General features: G+C 36.2%; 1 protein-coding gene across 6 annotated transcripts in view; it reads left to right on the forward strand.

Annotated features, from left to right (window-relative positions):
* Positions 1–4,566: 4,566 nt before the first annotated feature.
* LOC120632973 (hillarin) overlaps positions 4,567–20,978 on the forward strand; it is an 86,254-nt gene continuing 69,842 nt past the window's right edge. Inside the window, exon 1 of one of the 6 annotated variants that reach the window (XM_039902975.1) lies at positions 4,567–4,823. The gene's annotated coding sequence lies outside the window, so the exon portion shown is untranslated. Of the gene's footprint in view, positions 4,824–4,844; positions 5,080–20,978 lie in introns of those variants that run through there. The other 5 variants (XM_039902974.1, XM_039902971.1, XM_039902976.1 and 2 more) reach the window with 5 other exon arrangements.

The following is a 20,978-nucleotide window of genomic DNA, read 5'->3' on the forward strand; positions in this document are numbered from 1 at the left end:
TTTCGCATTCATAAGGATTACGGAATGTTAATCATTATTTTAATATTATAAATGAAAACTGTGCTTGTTTGTTTGCCCTTCCTTCAAGCCATAACTCAGTGACCAATCGACTTGGTTTTTGGCATTGTGTTAGTAGAAAAGACGGAGAGTAAAATATGCTACTTTTTGACGTGACAACGTCTTATAATTCGATGGAGACGGCTGCACGTACGAAAAAACATGACTCATGCGTTACCTCGCTCTGAGGCGTTCCGTTTAAGGCTTGAAGTGCATTGTAAAAAATAAAAAATTTACAATTGTATTTATGCTTACAAATAAATGTAACTTGATCAATTCAATTGTGATTTCCATTTACCTCCTTCTCTCTTTTCCTTTAGAAAATGCAACCATTCCATTAGTATGTCTTTACATTTTCAAGTGCAGTTAATTTTGTACATGCAAACTTACTTAAATCATTAGATTGCTAGCGGATTTTAATCAGGTGATTCTCACACCGGCATCTCAACTGCACACTCAAACACATCGGAGGTTTTGAATACTGCAAAATGAGGTTAAAATTACATAAAATATTTATATTATATGTATATATTATATTTGTATATATAGGTTTATGCATGTTTATTGCAACACAGTACAGTTAAATGCACCACCTACCTCTCTTCTTGAGCTGTTTTTAATTTTGGTTGTCTGGAAGAGATCGCTATGTAGCGATAAGGCCGCCAAATTGTATACTTTTTGTTAATTTTTTTACTTTTAATTTCTTATGTTTATGTGGTGTACAATAAAAGTGTATTCATTCATTCATTCATTCCTCATATCGAAAAATAGATAAGTTATTTTTGACCATATTTTAAACGAATTGGTGTACCACCTAAGATGATTCAAGTTAAAATGTTATAAAATTACACTCATATGATTATATAAAAAACAATTCAGGAAGAGATTCCAAGCTTTAAAAAAATGTATTTCGAAATTTTAAGCAAAGATCCTGTACGTGTTTAATTGATGAAACCCATATAAAGTCACTGAACAGCGTCTTAAATACAGATTCATAGAGTATAATCTCTATGAATCTGTATTTAAGACAATTGGATAGAGAGAGAGAGAAAACAACTATTCAAATAATATAAAGCAACATATGCTTTCCTTAAAATTTAATTCTAAGCAAGACACTCGTTGATGTCTTTTCTATCAACGTTCCGCAGTTATCTCTTTATCTGTATCTCTCACTGTATGTATTACATCTTTAGACATACAGTATTAATAAACTACCTCATCGGTCTAGTGGTAGGCTTGCTCGACTGCGGATCACGAGAGTCTGGGGTAAATTCCGGAGTGGGGCCACAATTGTGGTGAGAAGTTTTTATTTATGAAGAGGCATTTTTGTATTTCATTTAAATTATAAAATAGTTTGTTTTTCCATAAATATATAAGGTAAACAAAGGTAAAAACACTTAGACGATAGGTTAATGTTTTATTATCTGTTATATACGAATTCCTATACAAATATTGCCGGTTTTCTCACGATGTTTTCCTTCACCGTTGAAGCAAGTGATATTTTAAAAACTTAATACTCACGTAACTTATTTTAAGTGCGTGATGGGATTCGTCCTACCCACTTGGCTATCACCGCTTGCCTGAGAGTTGTACATAATGTTCTCAAAGGTGTGTGGAGTCCACCAATCCGTACTGGACCAGCGTCGTGGACGGCATCAGGCATAAGAGACCCGTGCCCAGCAGTGGGTTGATGATGATATTAAGATTTTTTCCCAAGGACCTGGTGAATACTTACTTCGAAGTTCAAACTGGATGTTTTACTATGCAAAGAAATCTTGAACCCAGGCAGCCTACTGCGCGGTAGGTATACGATGCAATCACCTGTATTGCCGACCATAGATGACTTTGTATTTACCCCTCACTTTACACTTTCAACCTTATAGCTAGGGTATAGGGTTTAATTTGTTGTTAATAGGTTCGTAAAAGGCTATATTAGTAGAGTTTACTTTCTCCAACAGGCGATTTGGTTCGGAATGCCCGATGTACTGCCCGCGCCGCTTCTTCGCTACCTTCGCGGGCATAGATTAGTTAACTGACAATAAATTAGAGGGTGCAACTATTTGTATTCCGCTAATTCTGATTTTTATCCTACATTTTTTTTTTAAATTAGCACATCTTATATTAGACTGCAATCTCACCTGATGGTAAGTGATGATGCAGTCTGAGATGGTAACTGGCTTATCTTTTAGGGAGTATGGTAGTACCCTACGCGACAACGCGCCAGAACACTAAATCGCTTAGCGGCACGTTTTAGTCGGTAGGATGGTGGCTAGCCACGGCCAAAGCCTCCTACCGCCCTTGCCGAGAATCGAACCCAGGACCTCCGACTTATATTCACAGCGCTCACCGTTGCGCCATTGGGACGTCGTCAAACATATGCCACCAATTGCATGCCAGGGCTGATTAAATCCGAAAACATTTTTCGAAGACTTGTTAAAAATCACTTTTTGTCTCAGTCTTTTGCCGTCCAGTAGCTCACTTCTCTATTGTTTTGTTTAATCTTCATTTTTTGTTAAGGATTTAACATAGTTTATTTTATATAACATTATTAAGTATGTATATATTATATGTATGGGATAATATGTATTCCTATTATATCATATTTATTTTATTGTGTTCATTCTGTATAGTATGTATTTTGTGATTATAAATTTGGGTTTTATACGCCATTAATGTCTGAAAGAAATCGCTATATAAGGCTACCAAATTGTATACGCTGTGTTGTGGTTTTTATTACATTTTTTTCTGTAATTTTTTGTATGGTGTGCATTAAAAGTGTATTCATTTATTAATTCATTAGGCCTGTTAACGTTTTATTTCTTTTGTTTTCGGCTACATTATAACTAAAATACGAAAACAGACCTGATCAAGAGGTATACCACTCATTTGATGAAGGAGGAAGTCTTATAAAGATATTTATAGGTACCACACGGAATTCTTAACAGACTACTGCAGATGCAAACTATCTCTATACAAATATCCGCCTGGACCGGTTTACCCGTAGAGCCAAGCTTATGTAACAAAGGCTATTTTTAATTTCCCCAGAACACCTTACTCTGGTGCTTTTAACGAATATATAGTATCCTATGTCAATTTCTAGGGGCATTTCTATAAACAAAAAATCTTAAAGATCGTTTCTGTAGTTAGACAGAACCTAGATACCAAACTAACAAAAACAAATAATAAAGGAGACACTTTTTCACACTCATAATATTAGTGTGTATAACGTTGTTGGAATTTTACACTATTGAGCACCAAAGGGCAAGGTAGAGGAAGGTTATCTTACTTATCGATATCAATCACAAGCACTGCCAGATTGTTATCAAAAATCTGTCTGATAGTAGATAGTGATAAATTGATGAACCACATAACCTGTCATAACAGTAGGTATCAGTACACATCTATAAATAATCAAGATCACCTTTATCCATTATCATAATAAATATTACTAGATTAGAATAAATTGTTAAATAATGGAATGGATGGTTTAGTTACAATACAAAATATTATACAATACAAAATAATCAACGTAAACACAATTTTAAATTATGATGTCGATTTTAGTAGTTTTACTATGTAACTTATTACAAATATATCTTATACCTTATGTACAGGTTTCAGGCAAGATAACCTGTACTCTACCCCTGATTTGCGAAGCAGTTTTTTTTAGCAAAAGATTAAAATGGATTGATACGAAAATTATGGTCGAAAATAAAGTAAAACGTTTTGTTATGGTAAAATAATGGCAAGAAAGATTTTTTTTTAAAACATAATGTTTATTTTTATTAGGTATAGTTGTATAATTTGAAAAGTACGACCATTTGTTTTATATTCACTACTGTATCTAGCCAACAAGATACAATTATATTCCATAATTCATGTAGCAAACCTGCCATACAGGCTCTTTTGTAAAGTCAAGCCTATTCGTTTGTTGTGACTCTACCACCGACGGTTCGGCAAGGACACTTGCTCTTCTTAATAAAAGTCAACATATTACTATATTTTAGTTAATGTTTTGTGCATAAGACCCAGAGTCCAGAGCCAAGTGCCAAAGCTAATTGTTATGAGCCTTAATTATACGTCGGAGCCAAAACCAAAGCCAAAAGGCGTAAGTGTGCGAAGTGGCGTTATAGCCTTGAAAATGCATAAGGGACATAGAAATGCGCCATATTATTGGTTAGCGGTTGATGTATGTCTCAGAATCTCCTTAGACTAGGCGTTACTTATTTTAGGCATTAGGTTATTCGCCGGTAGTGAAAATTAGAGCCATAAAGATGGGTGCCATGAATGAGGAACAGTATGAGCGTGCATCTTTATTAATAAGAAAATCACCAATTCTATGGTAGCCCACCAACCTTCCTACTGTAGTAGTCTTATTAACATCCAAGACTCTCAGAGTCCACACATGGCCAACCCATTTGAAGTAACCCCAGCAAAACACAAAAGGTTGTTTCATCTTTGCCATAGCAAGACCGGCCGTAAACAATCGCGGGCAGTCCACGGCCGGCCCCCGCGAACGCCGCGCGTCCTATCGCGACGTGATAAATGACCTAACAACTGTCAAACCAAGTCATAGACAAGATTCGTTCTTTTTAAGTGTTTTCCTATGTACCGTTGCGTTTCTTTGAGGTTTCTTTTACTCCGTTAGTGCTGTGTTGTGCGATTAGATTGGTGTACACGTAATGTATTTAGATTTACAGTAAAAGGTACCGCGTAAGCAGATTTAAATGATCGCAATCTCATGGTAGTTGGTATACGTCGAAAAGGTTATTTAACAATGATAGGCTGAATGATAATGCATTCGTGCATTATTTGTTAAATTCTTTAACGTCATAGTCAGCATATTAATACCCCAATTCTGGACGCAGGACTCCTCACTCCGAAGTGCGATTAGTTTGCCAATCCGCGCTGCTACATTTTGGATTGGCGGACTTTAACCGCATTAAATGTTAGTGACATAAACCGGGGTTTTACGTGGACTCCGAGGTACAGGTTAGGCGACAGTAATTTCCTAACCAACAGGTACTGCAAATTTTTTAACAGATATACCCAAAAACCTGGCAATTGTTGGTCATGTAGTCAAACAGTAACCAATTGTTGACCAATTGGTTATGTAGTCTAACATAGTAACCACTAGAGCAATGAGCCAATCACTATAAAATATTTCATATACCTACTGAACATAGGTATCTAAAATATAAGGTTCTTTTTAAGTCATTTCCCCCTTATGTGGACCTAAGCTGGGAGCCAACACGCAAAAGTTATCGACAGATAATACTAGGTATAATGATATGTTCTAGTAACAAAACTAAGCGAGAATAGCTAAAATCGATATCCTATTTTCATCTCTTGACTAAAAAACTCTAAAATAATATTTTAATTTTGTTAGTATGAGCAGACCTTTGTACTAATTGCTCAATGTTAGAACAAAATTAAGATTAATGTTGTACACAAATGTCTAAACTAAACTGACAGAACTAAAAGTATCCCTTTCGTTGTTTTCTTCGTGGGGAAGGATAGCGACATTTTTCTGACCTTTTAATTTAGTCAAAATAATAGTTTGTGTGAATACAATAAATTTGGCATAATTATCCATTATCGATTTAAATCAATATTTTTCATCAAACTTGCATAATTTAAGAAATACCAAAATGTTGACATAAAAATCTATAGCGTTTCTAAGTTATGTCAAATAAATTATAGTACCTAGCTTATGGAAGCTATTGGATAGAATATACACCTATATAATACTTAGTATACCTAGTAGAATACTTTGTGGAAATCCATGATATATCTCCAAAATAGGAGGAGACGTTGACTTTACAATGAAAGTACAAGTAATTCAATTGTAAAGTCAACATCTCCTGAGGATGCTCCGGTTTCGGAGCGAAACGTGCGTAGAGGGTACATTGCCGAAGATCTGTTTGGTGTGGAGTACCTATAAGGATTGAAGAAATTATCAATTACACCACACAGATTCTCCTGCTTTTCGCGGAGTATAGCAAATTAAGCTTTATTTTCATGAGCTTATGGACTATGGTAGCACCCAACCATTGATTTCAATATGTAAATAATTTGTTTAGCGGTAATGAGGCTACAGCCAAAAGTCTATTCACCATTTTATACGTGCTTATTTTCGATAATAAAAACCTAACTGCCTTTAATCCTTAAATAGCACCTTATAAAATATTTATAACGTTTCTGTAGCACCTAAAAAGGTAGTATTTACGTTTTCAGCAGGTTAGTAGGTATGTAGTTTAAGAACATAGAACAAAATCACAAGGCTTGTTTAAAATAAATTATTATGTCACCCATAAAAAGTATCGCTACTAAACGATTGAGAAATATGGTTGCTATGCCAAAGTTATATTTCCTATTCATATGAAAGTAACCTAAAAAAACATTAGGTAACTACCCTTAGGTACTAATTATTGTAAAGTCTTGAAATCATTTGACAATCCTAACGAACATTAACACGTCTTAAAATTATATTTACGTGCGTATGTGTGTGCGTATTAATGTGGTGCGGTTATTGCTTCATATTATCTAGGACCATAACCTTTTTGCTTTAGCTATAGTAATCCGTGATCCCATTTGACCCAAGTAGTAAGCACGGCTGATATTATGGTTGTCACTGCTTATTTTCTTTATAACTTTTTACAGCTATATCTATAAAAGTATTGACATATATTTTCTGTCTTAAAAATAGTTTATAGTAGTCCACTGCTGGACTAAAATTCTCTCCCCATGTGAGAGTTTGCCTATAATCACCGCGCTGGGCAGAAGGGTTGGTGATCCCTCCGTGAGAAGTTTAAAGAAATAGGTGTAATTACTGTTGATTTACAATATATTTATAATAATATAGTATTTGTAGGACAACATATTAGTCTATATAAACAAAAAGTGGATATAAACAGTCGACTTACAAGAAATGGTCATAAATTAGGAACATCTGCATATCGTCTGTGAAAGGTACAGAAGTCGTTTGTGGGATTGAGTATACGCTTTTTATAATATAGTAAGTTTAATGAATATGTTAAAACACATTTATTACAGCGAGGTTACTGTATACAATTGATGAATTTCTTAATGACAAGGTTTCTTTGAAGCACCCGGCTCCGCTTTCATTTCTCACAAGATAGAAAAATGAATGTCAAAATGGAAAATGTAAATTGTTGATGTTGGAAAAGAGCAACTGCTGAGTTTCTTGCCGGCTTCTTCTCGGTAGAATCTGACTTCCGAACTTAGGCGTACTTGAAATAAATGAATTTTGAATTTTGAATTAGAATTTGATCGCAGTAGACGCTAATAGTAGATCAGTGGACGCTGCCTGTACTTCGTTACATTCCCATATTTTTCTTTAATAAAGGTTAGTACTATTTACCTATTTACTAAATAGGAATCGTAGTTAGTTAGATGTCTAAATAGGTTTATATTTTTTTTTTTTTTTTTTTATTCATACATACTATGCGACTGCAATGCATAACAATATCAATTAAAAAGAGTAAGAATTTATTTCAATTTATAGTTTCATTACAACATCAATTAAATAGATATATAAGAACCATACAGCATTATTTCCAGATAACTAAAAAAATTAAACGAAATCTATTAATATCAAATTGTATTGTAAACAACTACAAAAATACAACTAAAATACCCTTATATTAAAAGAAATTTTATATAATAACTACTGTAGAGCTTATATACTTATAGCACAAATATAATGATCGCAAAAGGTATATCTACATAGATATACCTTTTGCGAACATTAGTCATTAGGTAGTTTTCCGAAAGGTATTGTTTGAGATAGGGAACGAGTTAAATAAAGTAATCATCAACTCACTTATATAAGTAGGATTTAATTATTTTGGAAAAGGAAACTTTATCGCTACTAAAGACTTAATTCGTTTATTTTATCTGTAATTTATATTTTATGACCCGCATAACGTTCTGTACACTAAAAAGAACCTTATCATTTAAATTAAAAATAAATGTAGAAACAAAGGCGAAGATAAAAACAAATAACGTTCGACTTAGGTAGTTGCAAATTAAATAAACATTTGTATAAATATATATTGTTAAGTAAACCTGTTTTGTGAGTTTATCTCATTCTAGGCACGTAAAATATGGAACCTATAAACCTACCTACTAAATGGGTAAATACTATTGTATATTATGTATTAATGTTCTCAAAGGTGTGGAAAGCCCACCAAGGTCCATCGCTCTGGGCCAGCGTGGTGGAAAAAAGCCTAAACCCTTCTCATCGAGAGAGGAGACCCATAATGTATGTATATAGTAATTTGTATACCAAATCTTTATAAATCCGGTAACTTTCATAACGTCTAACAATGGCTACCTAGTAAAAATATGTCTAATATTAACAATACAACTTTAGCAAGCAAAAACATTAATTAAATACAATAAAATAAATAGTAATAATAAATAAATTTGGTGTATTAAGGAACACCCAATAGCGAATGTAACGTTATCAATCACTTTTCAGAAAATAACTTGGGAATATACTTATGCTGTTTTTTTACTCTACCTAACAGTGGCGTGCTCAGGGTCTTCGGCCAGGGTATGCATAAAGCAAATATATAGCATAAAATAGAAATATTCCCCTCCAATTTGAGCTATATAAGACAAATTGCGTATGCAGTGCTTTTGTGCGTGTATGAAATGCACGCCACTGCTACCTAATAAATCAGTATCATACCTTTTCAATTCTTACGTACCTGACTGAATTTTTGACATATTATGGATTAGGTCCTAGAACTTTTTTTTTTGTAAACTAATTCGAAGTCGATAAAACTATTTTATTCGACACTGAAGAGGCAAAAAAGCGATAACATTATTCTAATTTAATTAGACTCGGTTACAAGTACCGTTATCTTATAAATTAAATCAAAGAGCAATAAGAACGCGATAAGATGTTTTTGCCAACGACAAAAAACTGTCACGACTGAATAGGCTGTACTAGCTTTGATCTTTGCCAAAACTGGTCAAAATGAAAAAAAAAGTAACAAAAAATATAGGTTCTTCCGAATTGTTAGGAACGTAAAGATATTGGTGGAAGTTCATACTTTAAAATTAGATACGAACTGAAATAATGCTTACAATTTTAATAGGAAACTACCCGTGAATACATATTTTAAATTTAACTAGCGACCGGCCCCGGCTGCGCACGGTTATATATACCTCTGCGTAGTTTAGGAGAAATTAGTGCATAAAAACTGACGCGAAAGCGACTTTGTTTTTTGTAGATATTAATAAAGTTGAATGAATGAAAATATATTGAAATGCGAGTGCAATATACATTTAAATAAAACACTTTCCACACTAAACTGGGGCGGTTTGCCTTCGCCAATAATGTGGGCAAACGACATGCCAGCTAATTCAGCGCAAATATAGTCTTTGAATGAGAACACATGTCAATGAATGAAACTACAGCATTGAGAATTTAAAACGATGTTTATATTTCAACATATTTAAAAGTTAATATATTGAGCCTAGGAAATCATACCAAAGCCTAAGATTTTCTTAATGATTTTGCAGATAAATGTGCTATTAAATTGTAATTTAATCTGTAAAATTATTGCAAACTAAAGAAAAAAAAAGCTAGGCTATGACATGCGATAATAATCCACGTCAGACAGACAAATGTGTAAGGTGCAATTTGTACACAGTTTATTACATCGAGGGTTACAGCAAATTAAGCTGTAATGCTCGATAAACAGACAAGGTTTCTTGGAATCAGTCAGTCATCAGTTATTTTTAACAGTACTCAGTATAGCTTTTTGTGTTAGAGCTCGGCCGGTCCGCCGTAAACCAGCATTCTTGCAATGCTGTGTTCCGATCTGAAGCACGTGGTTGCCGATGCAATTTCAGGTGATGGTTTTTCGCTTAACGTCACCTCCCACAGCTTTATCAACTCTTAGAGCATTGTCGCATAAGTGGAAATAATATACAAATAATATATGTGTGTCATTTTGACAAATGGGGGTAAACTTCTTCTATTCCATGTTCCCGTGCTTTAGCAGTGGGACACATTAGTTATATCCCCTGACAGGTGATATAATCGGGGGATATATTTTTTGTTTCCTGCCTGTGCAACCTACCTGCTTGGTCCATCAATTAATATTATAAAAAAAACTTGATATAGAAGATAATTTCGCTTTCTGTAAACCACACCTGCTCATTATCAAACCCGATTACGTTATATCTGCAGGTAAAAGTGGTTCTAAAGTTCGCAGCGCCCACACAACACCGACGCACTATCATCTACACCCATATACATTGTACACCCATTGACCAACACTGCCCAAAACAATCACCTACGATAACGGAGATATTTGAATGAAACAGCTCAAGGCCCCCTTGGTTGAGAATGGATCGATTTCGAAAAACGTTGCCGCCAATACTGAGACTGATCGTAGGATTTGATAAATTATAGAAGCTGATAGAGGTTTCTAACCGTAATAAACTTGTGAAATATATTCTATACGTACACTAGCTGTTGACAGCGCTTTATTATTACGGATTTCCTGGGATAAAAAAATAGCCTATGCTTTCTCCTTCCTCTAGACTAATTCTGTGCCGTAAATCAATTTGATTGGTTGCTCAGTAAGGGCGTAAAGGAAAAACGAACAAACAAACATACGTTCATCATCATTCATGGAATTTTGGTGACACAAGTTTTTTCAAACAAACCTTTTTACTTTTTACAGTCGTTTTATGCACCTAAAAGTATGCACATAAATACATAAAAATGCACAAGTTCTGTGAGACATGATACGTTTTAAACTGCAAAATGGTCGTAAAAGTCACAGTAAAAGGTTGCAGAAACATTTCACAACACTAATATGAAATTTATAACCAAATCTGATGTGCAACTGTATTGATTTTTTATGGTCAATTTGGTAACAAAACGTACCACACGTGTAAAATACATACTTCGACATTATTATTATATTGTATTGAGTTTGTTTATTCGACTGTTTGTCGTTACTTTACGCCCTAAATAAATGAAATAAATATGCCAAAAATCAAGTCGATTGACCCTAGGGTTCAAACTCTTCCTGGCGCAACCACATTCCGAGGCACGCCGTAAGCGTTACGCTGTTTAAATCATTAGGGATAATCAGCTACACACAATCCGAAAAAAAAAACGAAACAGTAGAGTACTTATTCCTCAATAAGTATGAAAATAAATCATTTGACATAAGTCACGAAATTTAAATTCAATTTAAATTCTGTTAGAATTTGTATTATTTAAATGTCTGGTACATAAAATATGCTAGCGGATGATGTCATTCCTAAATTATTTTAGAAGATTTTATAGCTTTTGCCTGGGTGATAATTTTCTCGTTTAACTCATAATTGATGTCGATTGATCCTTTTATGCATATAGCGGTGTGGTCTGACTGTGACACTCGGCGTGTGTCACACCAATAAACTTATATGGGTATTTTGTCTGAGCGTAAAAGGAAATACGCTTATGGAATAAATACAGTGAGTTCACTACTTCAGACTCATATGGGTACCAAACGCATTCACCTTGCATAAGCGCAAAAAAACTTCCTTTTTTATAATTAATAATCGATAGACTAAGCAGAATAACATAAAGCACGGGAACATGATATAGAAGAAGTTTGCCCCCGTTTGTCATAATGACACATGTTACATGTATATTATTTGTATATTATTTCCACTAGTGCGATAATGCTCTGAGAGTTGATAAAGCTGTGGGAGAAGAAACATGTTTATCCTTTGCACGGGGAGAAAATTGCCTCCTGCCCATGCTAGCCTATAGACAGCAACACTTCGCAGGGCATGCAAGAAGCACATCCTGCAAAGTTTTGCCGCGTCTATCAACCTTAGGCGTATATGTAATGCCTCATAACCCTGTACCTACCCTTCTGACCAGAACACATTGCGACAATGCTGCTTAGCGGAAGAAATAAGCATGGTGGTAGTACTTAAAACCGGGCGAGCTCTGTCACAAAATGCTCTACTACTACGATTACTTCTATCCTTGATACCATTTCCGATTGTGTACTTATACAATATTCCCAACATCGCGAAACTTTTTCGGACCAATTATAGGTCTAGTATTGCTTGGCAAAGAGGCAGGTATCCACTTTACTACAGTACATGTTGCCAGTGGCCTCATAAGAAGGTAAAGCGGGCAACGAAAATAGCTATACTCTGGGTTTATCTACGTGATCAAATTGACATGTGTTGATGTGGCAATCCGTAGACCAGAGTTATTGAAAGGTCGCGTAGCTGAAGTTGCACTGGGATATATAGCTTGGAGAACCGATGGATACTGGGGTTCCAACTTCCAAGGTGTTGGAATGGCGACCGCACCGGTAAACGCAGCGTTGATAGACCCCGAATATGTAGAAATCAAACAAGTTGCATAAGGCCGTAGCGGAAATTCGTAACTCATTACAAAATACCTATGTCCAGCAGTGGACGGTGCTCTATTTACACGATGTTGTTGACAAAGAATGGTACTGTATTTCTATATCCATCATCAGCTTCATCATAAACCCCCCTCGAAAGTAAAGCCGAAGTCCTAACTACTAGACTATCACCGCTTCTTATCATTGCTATATTACGGGGACTATAATCATGGTTAGTACTCACAGGAATCTGCAATTCTACAATTGTACAGGAATAAATCGCTTGGCAGTACGGTTTTGGCAGTAATGAGGAAACTTGTCGTGGCTTCACGATATATGGCTCTTGTTGTTTAACTCAACCGGAAGTTTAACCCTCAGACTTACTTTACTAGGTCCCGCTCATTTTACTTATTTCTGCGATAGAAATCTCTTCAAAAAGTTATCTACAGAAGTTTATACCCCTAGAGAAATTCCTTAGAACGATTTATCAACATGAAATCAAATAGCCTAGGTCTAACCGATTCGCTCACGTATTTCTAAAGTAAATACTATACTCTGGCTAATAGCTATAAATTAACTATTGAAATGTGAGCTTTCTAACATCTTATTGGCAGCAGAAATTGTCCCGCAGATTTATCGCCTGTTTGGACAATAAATAAGCTAAATTAGCGTCCATTTACGATTTCGCTCGATGCTAAACGCAATTATAATTATCGAATAGCGTAAATTATTAATTATGGATTTGTTAAAGTAGTATTTTGGAGATGTTTCCGATATAACTATTTGGTCGTGCGCTTGTTTAAAACGATGACGGTACAAAACATGGTGGCACAGTTAGCTAAGGATATTTTTTTACAGTCGCAATTATTTTCAATTATCGTAACACTGTAATTTTAGGGTAGGTTTGAACTTATGCATTTGTCTTTAAATCTCAAATTCGTGCAGACTTCTATATCCAGCTCTCTTGGCGGAACGTTTGTAAATTATAAATGAGCAAACTAAAAAATAAAAAGGTTCAATAAAATAAAAATATTATATGCCACAAATAGTCAAAGACGTTTATATAGACTTGAGCCCCTGTCGAAGTATATGACCCATTGATTGGGGCATAAAATTACCCGTTATTTTACAGCTGGCAAGAATTTACGAAGACTACAACAAACTATTTAGTATTTAACCGATTTGGCGATCGATTTTCCTGTTATATTCATTCCACAGCTGTAAACGATTTAAAGTATCTTATCGCGCCAAATATTCATCCTCTCACCCTCTGGCAGCTTTTCCTCCTAATCCATTACATAATAAATCTATGAAAAAATGCAAATCAAAGTCAAATATTTCTTGATTAACATTCCAACTGAGCCAGCCGTCAGGGCTAGTACAGGCTAGAGACAAACATTATATCCCCCGATTATATCCCTAGCAGGGCTAGCACAAGCAGGAGATATAAATGATATCCCCCGATTATATCCCCTGACAAGGGATATAATTAACGTGTCCACCTGTTAAAGCACGTGAACACGGAATAGGAGAAGTTTACCCCCGTTTATTTTTACAAATATATTATTTGCATATTATTTCCACTTGTGCGCCAGTGCCCTGAGCGTTGATAAAGCTGTGGGAGACGTTACATTTTTAACCCTTCCCCGTGGAGATAATTGTCACCTGCCCATGCTAGCAGTGCACGTGGACCACGCCCTAAAACTGATACGATGATATACATGGTACCAGTGGCGTGCACTGGGTTTCTTTGCAGGGTATGCATACACTGGAAAGACTGCAACAAATGCATAAATCCTCCTCCTATTCGAATTATACATCAATTTTAAGGTAGGCAGTGCTTTTGTGCATGTACGAAGTGCCCGCCACTGCATGGTACTGAGACAATAGCGATAACTACATCATCATTATTATGCTAACTAATAGACGCCCACTGCGGAACATAGGTCTTTGTTAAAACTTAAAAATACCACGATCCTATGCCGCTTGGGTCATCCATCCGTCCACCACGTGAGTGGTCTACGAACTCTGTGTTTACCGGTTACAATAACTTCATATGTAAACTTAATCTAAAGCAGCAGTGTTCCCTAATCTAAGAAGAAGCCCACAACAAACTAAGCCGGTTGTTCTTAAGAAATAAAAGGGTTCCGTTTTAAGACCCCACCTTATACATACATGTAAAGACAAAGTAGTGCAAAATTAAATAGTGGGTAGGTATACCGTTTAGCAGAGGAATGCGTGAGATGTATAAATAACAAGGAATAACGCATGCAGCGTATGAACACGGCCTATCATTACATCGGCACGCTCCAATACGCTGTGCTGGTACGTCGTTTGGCGCAAACCATAAGTGACGTAACCGCTTCGGATATGCATTTCTCATAAACGCAATTTTATATAACAATAACACCAAAAAGAGATTTTTAGAGCATTCTAACACATTTCTTGGTGCACACCTCATAATCTCATTCATTACAATAAAATTGAGATTATTTGTAAATAATAATTAAACTACATCTACTTATACCGTGAAAAGTAATAGGCTTCTATTCCTCAAAATACCGAAGCCTATCGTGACCACAAGATACGGGATCCGCACATACAGACACACGGACGTCCAAGACAGAACTTTTTTAAACAATTTTATAATTAAAAGAGATTTAAGAATATCATGAGTGTTAAAAATAGTGTTTTTTCTAAATAATAAAAAAGTGACATTTTAAGTTGGAAAATCACTCGGTGTGCGTATACTGACCAACTGGCAACTATATAATACCCACCTCAACGCTTCGCTTATGAGGCGTGCAATAGGAATCCAAGAAGTAACAGGACTCAACTTTTATTGAACGATTCCTGAAACTAAACGAAATGTGCAAACGTTTGTCAGCACCCCCAACTGTATATGCTAGATAGTAGATATGATGGATTTTTAGTTCAGAATTAAAATATACTAAAAATTATAAGTAAAATAGTTTAATTATGAGTTAATACAAAATAGGTGTCCTTCTTATTCTAGACGGACATCGAACAATCTATATAATTATAAACCCACAACAGGGCAAGGGTTTTCAGAATGAGAAGGGTTTAGGGAGTGCACCAAATAGGCAATATGCAGATTGCTAGATTTTACACTCTTTTGAGTCTCAAATTATGTAGACCTCCTGAATTTAAAAACATTGTGGAACCCTGAATGCCTGACATACAGGTTTCTCTATAATGTTCTCCTTCATCACCTCTATTACATAATTCTGAAAAGTTTCAGGTGCGTGCCGGGGTCGAATTCGGTCTCCTGACAATGTGACCGAAGCCTAACTACAAGGCTACCACCGCAATACAGTAATTTACGGAACTAGACACTCTTAGCAACTATATAATTTTTATTGATAATGTTACAATAGGACTTAAACTAAACTAATTAATGTACAAGACATGCCCGCGTGGAATGTTTCCAAAAATGCTAGCTGTATTTTTTCGACAGCTTTTCTGTCACGAGATGAGCCAATCAACCATCTTGTAATGTCTCGAAAGTTTTTTGCACTTAAGACGTCATGGCCCCTGGGGTATACACGGCAAAACGAATACATCAACAACCTGTAATAGCCATAGATGTCGGTGCTGGACTAAACGGCTCCAGTTGGCAGGTGGACATGTAAATTTTCTGCCTCGCAAGCGAATATAGTTTTTGTGTCCTAGCCATGCAGGGCTCCATTTTAGGCCCAACACTGTGGAATATTCTTTATGACGAGGTGCTGAGATTGGATTTGGGATCTGAGGTCCAGCTTGTAGGCTTCGCTGATGATCTAGCCTTAATAGTGACGGCCCAAAAAGAGTATGTGTTAATGAAAAAGGCCAACATTGCACTCGGTAGGATAAGCGACTGGATGAAACACAAGAGACTTAGACTTGCACCCGAAAAGACTGAAGCCATTATGCTTAGCGGAAAAAAAAGGTATGGCCCAATCTCATTTCTAGTAGACGGCGTAGAAGTTAGACCTGGAGAAAAACTAAAGTACCTGGGTATATGGTTTGACAGATGTCTGAAGTTCAATAAACATATTGAAGAGGTGTCGGGCAAGGCAGAACGCCTAACTGCAGCGTTAGGCCGGCTGATGCCTCGGCGAGGTGGACCACGTGCGAGTAAGAGAAAATTACTGGCATCAGTGGCCCACTCTGTTATGTTATATGGTGCACCAATATGGGTAAACACATTAAAGATGGATAAGTATAAAAAAATGCTGACAAGAATTCAGAGGCTGCTTGCCATAAGAATATGTGGTGCCTATAGAACTATCTCTTTAGAAGCCGTGCAGGTAATAGCTGGACTAATACCCATAGAGCGACTGGCTTTGGAACGTACCAGAAGATACAGAAAAGACAAAAATACACCTGAAGAGGAAAGAAAAAGAACGTTGATAGAATGGGAGGCAGAATGGAGAAGCCGTGGAAAAGGAGCATGGACCAGGGAACTTATACCGAACCTTAAAGAGTGGATGGAACGCAAACATGGAGAAGTAGACAGATGGCTAACACAGGTTTTGAGTGGGCATGGTGTCTTCAACACGTACCTGCATACCATAGGTAAAGCCATAAGTGACGAGTGCCCCTATTGTGGCGAAAATGATACTCCACAGCATGCCATCTTTGAGTGCCGTATGTTTGAACGAGAAAGAAATATGACTTTAGGAAAAGGAAGCAAGTTAACGCCTAAAAACTTTATACCCAGAATGCTTGCGAATAAGGATGAATGGGAAAAAGTTGCTAAATTGGTAAAGCTCATTATGAAAACTCGGGAAGATGACGAATGGGATAGGCAGAACATCGAAGCCTGAATTAAACAGCTGCCTTTCTGATGGAATACTTAGTGTAATACCGGAAAGTACAGTGGAGGATGGAGGAGGTTTTTAGTCCGCAGGTCACCCCATAATTATAGGTGAAGTCGGGCATGCCAGTTAGTGGTATCCATGAGGATTTTCCTCCTCCATATATATAAAAAAAAAAAAAAAAAAAAAAAAAAAAAAAAAAGCAATGCAGGACTAAAGACGCTGGGCAGACGGGTTGATGATCGCAGAAGATAGTAGTAGCGAGACGGAGGACGCTGTTGCCCGATCTCCGTTATAAAATTAATAGTTAAATGTTTCCTCCGCTTAAGCCTTTGACTTAAAAGCTGTATTCAGCCCGGAGCAACGGTACGCGGCTGGCAAGCATTAATTTGCTAATAAACAGTGCTTAGAATCAGAATGTATTGTATGTGAAATCATATTTTCCGCGGACAAATATAAAACGAGTATAAATGTACCTAGTTCTATTGTATATTGCGTTTACTACTCCATGCGTTAATCTTAAAAGGTTTAATTCAAAAAACTCCAGTTCTACTGCACGTCGTAAGAATAAAACCAGTAATAATATAATATATTAATTCAATAGATAAAATGAAGCGTTTAGCTTTGAATATGTCAGTTAGAACTACCGTCGCCATTTTATATACCTACAAATTTTACAGTTTATTTAGGTCGTCAACTTGACATAAATAGGTACCTACCCATTAATCCCGTAAACCTCTATCCGTCTTTAAAAGTGCCGTCAAAATCTACAACCGTCATAGCAAAGCGGTGATAGCCCAGTGGGTAGGACTTCGACTTTCCTTCGAGGGGGGGCAGTTCGAATCCAGGCACGCACCTCTTAGCGTATGTGCGTTTTAAGCAATTAACATATAACTTGCTTCAACTGTGAAGGAAAATATCGTAAGGTTCTCCATAATGTTCTCAAAGGTGTGTGGAGTCCATCAATACACACTGGGCCAGCGTGGTGGACTACGGCCTTGGCCAACGAACTAGTTTGGCCATCCAAAGGGGCAATGCTGCCAGCATCTTAAGAACTGAGCCTGCGGTGGTTTCTAAGACGTTATAGATTTTATTTAGTTTTAAGTAGTTTATTTTAGATTACAGAGAATTTTAATTTAATGATCAGCATAGTCTTATTTGTAGATTAATGTAGTGTAATGTAAAGTGGTGATAACCTAGTGGTTAAAATTTTAAATTAAACGTAAATTTATAAAGACCCCCCATTAGAGCATGAACTTAAACCGTAATGTGAAGCTGTGTGTGAAATGAATATGAATTATTGCTATATGTAGGTAACTTGTTAATATTGAATAGTAATAGCAAGACGAGGATTTTGGAACCGTCAAAGAATTTAAGGATTTTTAAATAAATAAATAATAAATATACTACGACAATGCACACATCGCCATCTAGCCCCAAAGTTAAACGTAGCTTGTGTTATGAGTACTAAGATGACTTATGAATATTTTTATGAATAATGTACATAAATACGTATAAAACCCAGACACTGAGAATGCTCATCACACAAACATTTTCCAGCTCACTCAGAAAGCAGGGTCGCTGCCCACTGCGCCACTCGGCCGTCAACAATTGAAAACAACATTAGTTTTAACCTTAATATAAAGTAAAAAATTTAAGTTATGAATGTCTATATAGGCTTATAGTCAAAGTCAAATATTTCTTTATTCAAATAGGTACATAGATGGCACTCTTGATGCGTACATTACATGTAAAATATAACATAGAAGTGAGTTGATTGCGATAACTAAATTCGTCAACTTAAAACTATGTTTACTTATTATAAATAAACATAGTTTTGATTGTGATTTAATTTAGAACGTTAGGTTTTAAGAACTGATGGTACGGTTGGTTTGAAATGTTATGGTAACTTAAGGCGGCACGTAAACTGACCACTGAGTCACGCATTCCTCTTTTATGGTAAACGAAGGGGTTCCTGCAGATCAATAAACTTGCCACCCTAGTCCCTTTAAACACTCGTTATGTGCTGAGTGCTGCTAAATGAGGTTATAAGAACATAAACTTGTTATTAATACATGTAGTTCTTCACAGCGGTAAAATATCTGTTAGTCTTGACCATAAAGCTGACTAAATTAACTAGAAGGCTCGGATTTAGCTTTTTTTCTCCGCTACAAGATAGCCTTTGACTCACTTAGTTGTAAGTGACGATGCAGTTTAAGATGGTAGCGGGCTAACCTGTTAGGGAGTATGGCAGTTATATAAAACCCTAATCTAGTACTAAGTATCGGAAAGCTAAAATGCTTAGCGGCACGTCTAACAAACCGAAAACCTAATAGTTTTGGAGTAATCCACTGCCATAGTTTTCACTGAAATAAATCAGATACTGCCCTAAAATCAAATGAAAAAATAAAATTATCTGGCTCCTGTCACTTTATTAGGCACGCGTCTCGTAGCGTAGGTATTATGCGCGTGTCGATCTTTTACCTTCAATAGGGTTGTCGATCGCTTAGAATGAATTGAATTCGTTTGCATGGAAAAATAAATAAGCTTTTTTTGATTTAATATTGTTACAAAGTGATTCCTTATGAAATATACGAATACATTCTTTAACATTAATTCGTAATTCGGTTACACGTTGTCCATTGACATCACTGAGTATTTTGTTTTTTACTAGGAACTAATTTTATAAAATATAAATTTACACTGATTGATGTTGGGGTCCCAAGATATTGGAATGGCAACCCCGCACCGATAAGCACCGCAGCGTTAGTCGACCCCCAACGAGGTGGGCAAACGACATCAAACGAGTCGCTGGGAGCCGCTAGACACAAGCGGCCCAGGGACGCGGATTTTGCAACGCGCTACAAAAGACCTATGTCCAGCAGTGGACGTCAATCGGTTGAAGTGATGACGATGATGAAGCGTGATGCATGCCGTTTTGTCAAGGCTAACCCGCTGATCAAATGTTGATATTTGGCACAGATATGCATTCTACTCAAGCTACTTTTTATCTCGGGAAAACATCTTATTCTCACGGGAAAACAAATGTTCCATGCGGACTTAAAACAGCTCGTAGATAATACCTATCATCAGGTAGTTTTTTGTAACAGAGCTCGTCCGGGGAGGTACTATCGCTATGCTTATTTCTGCCGCTAAGCAGCATTGTCGCAATGCTGTGTTCCGGTCTGAAGGGCGTGTTTGCTGGTGTGGCACGTGAGGCTTAACACCTATGCCTCAAATTGATGGACACTGAGCGGCTTGTTGCAGGACGTGCTCCTTGCATACCTTGTGAAGTGTTGCTTTGTTAAATATTTATATAATAAAAAAATAGTTATAACCATTCGATGACTTTTAATAATTATATCTTTATATTAGAAAAGTTACGAAAACGAATACACTGTTTGAAAAGCTGTTCAAATTTGTGTATGGTATTCATAACATGGTAATTAGAACAGTCGCCAACTAAAGTACAGGAGTAAAACTACTACTTCATTTTATTACGTCTTCGCGCGGGTTTCAGCTGAGAATATATTTTCTTTTTTTATTGAAGGAACTTTTTTTCCCGATTTTTCAAAGATTATTTTATATTACTCTGATATAGCAATGATTACCCAAATCCAGTTAAATTACGAGTAGATATCACTTTAATAACCACCAACGCAAACAGTGACGTCTTGTAACCTTAATCTTT

Source organism: Pararge aegeria, chromosome 21 (genome assembly GCF_905163445.1).
Source record: "Pararge aegeria chromosome 21, ilParAegt1.1, whole genome shotgun sequence".
In the NCBI taxonomy this organism is placed as follows: domain Eukaryota; kingdom Metazoa; phylum Arthropoda; class Insecta; order Lepidoptera; family Nymphalidae; genus Pararge; species Pararge aegeria.